A 9,375-nucleotide genomic window follows, 5' to 3' on the forward strand; every position below is an offset into this window, starting at 1 on the left:
AGGTCAAGAAAGTGTTCTTGGAGGCAGATGGATATTAGTGAATGTTCCTGGGCTATAGCTATTCAACTAAAAACCTATCATTTAGAGACTTAACCAGAGGAAGAAAAATCAAGTGTCTTTTATTTTCTAATATAAAATATTTTCAAAAGGAAATGCTAGTGAAAATATATTGAATTGACTCAAAAATGGCCGTTAAAACATAGACCTCAGTCTAATTAGAAATCTCATTTTTAATGATATTTTAAAACCCATCTTAAAACCCATCTCAGAGGTGTTGCTAAACCCATCTTAAACAATGAAAGAACTACTCATTATAATTAAAGTACTCTGAAAAAATCTAGTGCAATATTTTTCAAATTGCATTTTCAGTTCCATTTATTATATGTCATTTACAAAACTGAGAAAACATTGATCTCATTTATTGTATGTATCATCAATATTTGGATATACTTATTATTCTAACATTTTATACCTGAATTTGCATATATTAGTAGGAATCAATTTTTGAACTTACAAGTGGAAACTTTTTCCTTTATGTTAACCTCTGAGTTTCCAAAGCCTAAGATTGCTTGCCTAAGATTTTACCTGGATAACTTGCAGGTGAAATATTCCCATCATTTCATCTTAACTTTACAGAATTTCTAAGATAAAATCTTACAAAATTCTGTATCTCTCAATATGTTTTGGTTGATTAAATGCACAGATTTTTCATCTTCCAGATCTTGAACTTCCATATGTATTTGTTCCTAAAATTGATCTTAAAATTGTCTGAAAAGCAAATGTCTGCAAAATAATTTTTCTCCTATTTTATGGAAAATAAGCATATTCCTCAACTACCCCAGTCCTGCTAAGGGATGTTGCCCAGGGTTTTAAAATCTAAAGAAAAGCTAAGAAAATGCTTTTTAAACCTTTCTTTCCCTGTCATATATATCTCTGCTAAGTGTGAAGCCTGGCTTTAAAAACAGGATATTGAAACATGTAGGATATGTCTGAATTCACATATGTGGTAGAAATATGTGGTGTGATAGAAGTCATGAAAAATTCCAGTTAGCAACTATACCTCTTCCATCCCTTGATGAAAATGTCAAAAATGCCTAGCTTTGGAGCAAAGAAAAAACAGTTTTAAAAAAATGTTAAATGCTAAAAATACTGTGTTTAAATATAATTGATACTTGTGAGTTTTCAATATTAATTTCTAAAAATTTAATGAATTAGTGAGATGCTGCCTCTTTCCAATATAAGTTGAATGCTTTTGGAAATACCATAATTTTTTACAGCATTTTGGGTAAAACATAGACAAAGTTTTGTGCAATTTTTTTCAAAACTCACATAGGTAAGCTCTAAGGTAGCTAGAAATATTTTATTAATCATGTGAGAAAATATTAATACTGATTTAGTCAAGCCTCACTTTAAGTTACCATATAAGATATTTAACATTTTTCTAATTCCTATGAAGGAAACATAACATTTAAGGTGCCTGTCAGATTGTTTAATTTTTAGCTACACTTGCCTTTTTCTTCATTAAATAAAAAAGCAGTATTTGTTCTCCATATATAAAAAAGGAATGGAATTATTTTTCATTTTTATTTTTGGATCTTATTTAAGTGATCATCAAAGCGTTCCATACACACATGCAGTGACATTTCATTATGGTATTAATTTGCATCTTCATAATAGCATACTTTTTAGCCACATTTTCTTGTTTTGTTTTTTTTTTTTTTTCCTATTTGGATATCCTCTTTCAAGAAGTATCCATTTAAGTTTTTCCCATTTTTCAATTGAGGTCTTTTTTTTCCTTATTGATTTGTAGAAATATTTAAAATAATTTGGGTATGAGTCCTTGATTCGACACATGCAGTGAATATTTTCTCCCAGCTGTAGCTGATCTTTTCACTCTTTTAATGGAGTCTTTTAATAAACCAAAATAATAAGGTCCAATTCATTATTTTTTTTCTTTGTTGTTAGTGATTTTTTGTATCCTGTTAATGAAATATTTTTATTGACTAATGTAAAGATGATATCAAAAATATTATTTTGCCTTTCACATTTAGATCTGAGGTAAATTGTAAACTAATTTTTATGCATGAAATGAGAAAAGAGTCAATGTTTATTTTCCTTTGATATAGCCATTTTCCCAATATTATTGATTGAAAGTACCATCCTTTCCCTATTGAATTATACTAGTTCATTTTTTTTTTTTTGTAACTCAAGGGCTATGCATGTGAGTCTTTTATATGAACTTTCCCATTCCTGGGAAAACACTGAATGATTGAAAAGTAGGTATTTCAAATGCACAATGCTAGTTTAACTTAGAGAATTTTTTTTATACCCCAAACAGAATATTATTTTATTTTTCTGGATTTAATAAAAGGAAACTCATCAGTAATATTTTTAAAGACTTGTTTTTTGGCTTATCTCATTTTCAATTTTGAGTTTTAGTTAAAATGAGTGAATGTAACTTGTTTGATATGTATAAACTTTATCAAGAGATATATTTCCTGAATATTTAAACTTTAATGCTGTGAGTATCATTATACATACTTTTATTTTTTCAATTACTCTCATGTTCTGGAAAAAACTAGTAAGAAAATACATAAAATGTATATGGGCTCACAATTTTCCTTTTTATCTCAGGCTGCAATATGGCTTGGCACAGCATTTTTTGAATCCTTTATTTTAAATTTATGTATCATGTTCATCATGGATATTTTTGCATTAATTTTGACTTTTAGAATATTGCTCTAAAATATTGTTTATCTTGCTATAGAGTTTTTTGGCACCCCCCCTTAAATTTTGCATCTGAGGCAAAGTCTATCTGGGCCTTAATTTAACATTGTAGTTTTCATCCCTAGAAGTTTAATTTGAGTCCTTTTAAAAATATCTTTCATGTCACTAACACGTTTTAAATAAACTTATTTTAAAATAGTTCTAGAGTTCTCAAGAACTTGTGAAGATGGTACAGAGAGTTCCCAATATTCCACTCCCAGTTTCCCTATTATTAACATCGTTCAGTGGTTATACTACATTTATTGTAATCAATCAGACATATTATTATTAAAAATGTCCATAACTTGTTAAGATGTCATTGCTCTTTACCTAGTGTCTTTTCTCTGTTGCGGGATCCCATCTGGCCGTATCTCCTTAGGCTCCTCTTGACTGTAACAGTTTCTCAGACACTGTTTATCTTTGGTGACGTTTGACATTTTTGCAAAGTATTGCTCAGATATGTATAGACTGTCCTTCGATTGGTGCTTGTCTGACTTTTTTTCTCATAGTTAGACTGGGGTTTTTGGAAGGCAGAAATACACAGGAAAGTGCACATGATGTCAAGAGGACATACAGCTAACTATCCCATCGCTGATGGTGTTCATCTCAATCACCTGGCTCAGGTCACATTGGTCAGATTTTTCCTCAGCAAGGCTCCTGTATTTTCCTTGTTTTTACACTGTACTCTTTGGAAAGAAGTCACTGTACACAGCCCACACTTAAAAAGAAGAGAATTATGTTTCTTCCCCTTGAAGGTGGAGTGTCTATATAAATTATTTAGAATTCTCCTTTGGAGACTTGTCTTCTTTCTCTTCTCTATTTATTGAATCATTTATTTATATTATTGTGAACTCCTGGTTGTTTATTTTGGACTTTGCTTTATAATCCAGTATCACTTTATTTCATTGTTCATATTGTTTTAGCTTTGACTGTTGAGAAATCTTTGTTAGCTCCTGTGTCCCTTTGCTACATCCCCACCTTTGTGGACTTTTCATTGATAATTTTCTTACTTTCTGGCAGTCTACACTGCTCCAGACCACAGGGATCATCTTGTGTGTTCCTTCCCTGATCTCTGGAGTCATGCGTTTATCCAGGGAGTCCTGGTTCCTCTTAAAGGAGAGTATTATTAGACACCAAGATCTAGGCATTAGATGTATTTGTTGCAATAGAGTGATAAAGCTTGCAGGACCTCTAAGCTGACAAGGCAAGAATATTTATGTGTTTACCAACTCGTGTATATATACATCAATATGTGTTTCTCTATGTACCCATCTGTATCAGTATTATGCTAATCCTGAATTAATATCAAGTTGTCTAATGCTAATCATCTACCACATGGATCCTTCTAGCCTCCTCCCTTGGCATATCTATAAATTCACAGTCCAGCAGTGAGGGATCTCTCTCCCTCCATCCTTCTTTCGTGGATCTCACTGCATAGCTCAGAATCCATGTATAATAATTTCAGACTTGTCAACCTGTACTCCTACCATAAACAGTTTTATGAGTCAAAGGAGAGTGCTTATGTTGTTTCTGTCATTTTTACTCTTGCAGTCCTAACTCATTTTCAGAGTTACTTCCAACAAAATCTTTTTCCTCTGCCTTTCAGTTACATTATTTCACACCATTGTAATAAAATTAGATTGTTTGATTACTGCCTGTGTCATTTTTAGGGACCCCTTAACTTCCTGAATGTATTTAAAAATTTTCATACTTTAAAGTTCTTTTGCTGTAAAATGTTATGGCTTTGGACAAATGAATGGTGTCATGTATCCAGGTTTAGTATTAGGCAGAATAGTTTCACCATGCTCAAGTACTCCTTTGCTTCCCTCATTCATCCTTTCCTCCATCTACCTGAGTACCTGCAGTCACTGATAGCTTTTCGCTGTTTCTATAGCTAAACCTTTTCCAAAATATCTTACAATTGGAATCATATAGTGTGCAATATGCATGTCATTTCTGAGTCTGGTTCTGCTGCTTGCTTTGTCTCTTGAGAGTATTTTTCCCCTTACTTTTGACATGCTCTATCATTTTTGTTGAAAGTCAGACATGTTATTCTGGGTAATAAGAACTGAATAAATAGGGCTTTAAGGACTGCTGTTAATCTGGCTGGGAGGAGAGCAGCACTGTGATTGATAACTTGTATCTGTAGGTGCCAGAGACTTCACTGACTCAAAAGGGGAGGAAGTCAAGGACATTAAGATTGTTCAGCTATCACTTATTGTTATTATACTGGAGCCTGTTGGCGTGGTGGTAAGGTGTTTGTATATGGGAGCAATGTATAGTATTCCAACCAAGTCTCAGTCTTTTGATAGACTTCTGTCTCAGGACTGTGATCTTCACAGTTGTTTTCTTCAGGTATAGCTTACCGCCCTTCTCTCTCCCCACTACCATCTACTCCTTTCCTTGGCTGCAGTGTTCTGATCTATGTTAATTTTATTTCTCACCAATACCCTTAAATGAAATAAAGAGACTATAGGAGGCTGGAATGGGGAAAATTCTCTTCCCCTTTCCCCACCTGGCTTAAGATTTTACAATTTTGTTCTGGTCAAATTCTTAGTGTTGGAGAGAAGCCTCTGATATGAAAATGGACCTACATGTATTTCCCAGTGGTTATTCTTCCCCAGTCCCTCCCAGGGCCACAAGGAGATCTTTCTCTACTCCTTACAATGAGACTCAGTCAGGTCCCTGGAGAGAAAGCCCTTAAAAAAGTAGAGGATCATCTCTCAGGGAATTTCTGGGTCTCTTAAGAGTCCTCATTCAGCTTCCAGCATGTCATCAAACTTACCATTGAACAGTTTCTGCAAGTTTCTGCCTCTAGCAGCTTTTTCTCCAGATAGGTAGAGGTAGATTTCAGATGTGGTGTTTCTGCATGTAGCTGTCTCTCCAGATTTCAGGATTGTTCTGTGACCTCCATTCTTTAATGTGCAGGACAAGTCATTGATTTTCTATCAATAATCAATTTTTCTTGTTTTGAAGACAGGAGTGATAGTTTCCAAGTTTGTTGAATCTGAAACTGGAAGTCCCTCTCAACTTGTATTTTTTAATCTACAGTATAACTGCTTTCATGTTTTCATCAGCTAGTTTTTATATCTGGGTCTGTTCTGGGTTGGTGGCAGTGGATTAATTTTTCTTCTCATGATGGAACATTTTTTCTTGCTTATTTGTAAGCCATCATTTTTGATTGGAGGTGAGATGTTGTGAATTTTACCAGTTTGTTTGCTGCATATTTTCATAGTCTTATAAATAATCCTGTCTTTTGTTCTGGGATGCACCTAAGTTACTTGGAAATAGTTTGATCCCCTATCTCAGACCTAATGATCACCCCAACTGAAGCAAGACATCTCTATGTATCCTTCCTGATGCCCATTAAATCTTGACATTTTCCAACATGGCTGGTGGGAATGCACACTCTTTCTCGATTTGTGTGTGTGTGTTTCCACCAATCCTTTCATGTGATTATTTGTCTGACTTACCTAGTTTCCTTAAACACACGAGCTAGTCTGCCGAAGATCCTTGTGGTTCTCTCTCTATAGAGCATTCTCCTGTCTGGTTCTCTTTCTTGAGGCCTGTAGCTACCTTGATTTCCTTGGGCTCCATGCCCCCTCCTCAATTAGGGAATCTGCTGAACTCCTCTTGGGTTCCCTCTTCTTGGGCAAGGTCTTAGAAACTCTCAGGACAGTAAGCTGGGGCAGTCATAGGACTAATCCACTCATTTCCCATCTCCAAGGTATTCCTGTCTTTTGTTCCCTAAGGCAAGTGTTAGAAAAGTATAATTTCACATATTTTGTCTAGTTTTTTGGTTGACAGGAGGGTAATTCTGGTTCTTGTTATCCCACCTTGGTCAAAAGTGGAGGTTCACGTGTAGCTAGTGAGCACTTGAAATGTGGAGAAGGCAAATCAAAATGTGCTGTTTGTGTAAAATAGTGAAGCCTTAGTATCAAAGAAGGATTTGAGATATCTAATTAATATTTTTATAGTGATTATATTTTCAAAAACAGTTTGGGATATTGGTTGACTAACATACATGTAATTAAAATGGATTTAACTTTTTCTTTTGAAACTGTGGTTGGTGAAAAACTATTTGTGTGTTTCTCATATTTCCACTGAACCGCACTGATTTAAACATTCCACAGAGCATTATGTTCGTTCACTGTAAATTAATAACAACATACTAAGAATACTAGGGGAGCAGGAACTGTAACGTTCTCTGGATTTTGTGTTAAAACACATATGCTCCAGAGAGTGAGACATACTGTGTTAAGATTTCAGGACTGGTTGCAATGATGAATTTTTCCGGGGGCCAATTATTCTGCTCATGTTCATACCTTGTGATGGGTTTTTATGACCAGAGGATAGACATGGAAAATATCTGGGCTTGGTATGTGGATGGGTTAGCTTGATAAATTGGTGTGAGCCAAAAATGGACAGCAGCTACATTATAGCATATGTGGCCTTAAGAGCAGTGTTGCAGAGAAATCTTTCCCTTGGGAATATCCTTAAGCAGTATCCTTGGTCTTTTACTTGGCATGGAGAAAGAATTGATTTGAGGTAAAAATACATATGACTGTAGTTGGCTATGATAAATAGCCTGGCTACTTAGTTAGGAGCCTGTATGGAACAAGATTGAGATAGTTGAGATGAAGAGTTCTATGGAAAGGTAGGCTTATGGGAGTGGCTCGAAGCTTGCAGATTTTTGCATCCACAGCAGTGCCATTGGTATAGCATTCAATACAGCGGGGAACCAAATGTACCTCTGGGTATGATGATTTGTCTAGCCTCTGTTCATAAGTACACTTGTGACTATATCACAAGAGTGATTTTGGCTGCAGAATGGAGAATTTGCTTTTAAGCCTAGAGTCCGAGTTCCCTATTACAGGCTCATCCCTATTACAGCTCCTGTTTCAGCTGAACATTGACCTGTCAGCAGCAGAGATCAGTACTGAGCCACTGAGGAGAACAGCCAGCCCTAGTGGGACAAGTAGCTTTCCTCACATCCCTTCTACCTCCGAGGAAGGAGGTGTTCGTCTTTCTGTGGCTGACATGTGTTCTGGGTATGAGCTTGTTGTCCTTGCCTCCAGTGCCTCAGCTGGCACCACAATCTGAGTGCTCAGACATTCTGGTGGTTTACTTTATGATTGTGGGTCCCCGTATGATGTTGCTTAAGATCAACTGATCCATTTTGCAATGCAGTTCTGGCAACGGGCACAGAACTGTGTCCGTGTTAACCAGAAGCTATGGACCTTACCATTTATAGCCCTTTGATCTCATCCAGTAAATCAATGTCTGGTAAAAAGAGGTAAAATAGGGAAAATTCCTCACTGCTGATGGAAAAATACTGCGGTGACTCACTCAGGGTCAGCACTGTCATCTTCAGAATCAGGGCAGTACGTTAACATATAGACCCATCTCAGGGCAGGAATAGATGCCCCACTTTCTTAAGATTTCTCTTCGTCTCTAATCAAGGGAAGACTGATACTCATTTCCCATCCAAATAATTGACTGCATAACCTTGAATTTTTTTGCACAGTTTGTGATCAGGCTTCAAGTTATAAAATGACAAGCCTCATAACAGATTGTTACATGCTGATTGTGCAAGTGAAATGATCTGAAATGCATACCGTAGTCCAATAGCGAAATTTTATTTGCAGGATAAATGAAATCATCACTTTTATAGTTAGGAGTTGAACATTTACCTTTGCTTGGTACAGATTTCTTTTTCAAGCAGCTTATAGATAGGAAGAGCCGGTTATTTCATGTGGCTCTAAATCAGAAAGTGTGCAATGCACTGTAACTACTTTCTGGACAAATGTGTATTTCAGAGAGAGTGTTGGAAACTATGACCATGTTGTGGAATGGTAAGCATAAGGTTGACCTACCACAGTGGCTAATGCTGTCCTCATAGAGAGCCATAGATGTGGGTGGATGAAGGCGTGGGTTCAAGAACTGGCGATGCATCAATTCCAGTATTAACTGAAAAAGACTCAACCCGACTTTCTTATAGAGTGCTAATTTGAATCTTAATTTTTATAAACATTTCTCTAGAATTTAGGCATTTCCAATGATGTCTATAGCAATGGTGGGTGGGGCTCACTGAGGAGTTATTTCAGTACGACCTAAAGATCTTTCGAAGACTGTATTCTTGGGGAGTAGTCATGAAGCCTCAGTTTTGATGTGAGCAGTATCTTTCAGAATTACAGGAGAGCAATGCTAAAGTGTATTGCACAATGTGTATCATTCAGATAATTGGTTTTTATTTTTAATTGAGGTATAGTTGCTTAACAACGTTCTGTTAGTACTGTATAAGGAAGTGAATCAGCCGTGTGTGTGTGTGTGCTAAGTTGCTTCAGTCCTGTCCGACTCTTTGTGACCCTATGGACTGAAGCCCTCCAGGCTCCTCTGTCCATGAGATTCTCCAGGCAAGAATATTGGAGTGGGTTGCCATGCCCTTCTCCAGGGGATCTTCCTGACCCAGGGATTGAACCCATATCTCATGTGTCTCCTGCCTCGGCGGCGGGTTCTTTACCACTAGTGCCACTTGGGAAGCCCATCTCTATATATATCTCCTCCTTCTTGGACCTCCCTCCCGTCTCCCCACCCCACCCCTCTTGG

This window comes from Cervus canadensis, chromosome 3, assembly GCF_019320065.1.
Source record: "Cervus canadensis isolate Bull #8, Minnesota chromosome 3, ASM1932006v1, whole genome shotgun sequence".
NCBI classification, from domain to species: domain Eukaryota; kingdom Metazoa; phylum Chordata; class Mammalia; order Artiodactyla; family Cervidae; genus Cervus; species Cervus canadensis.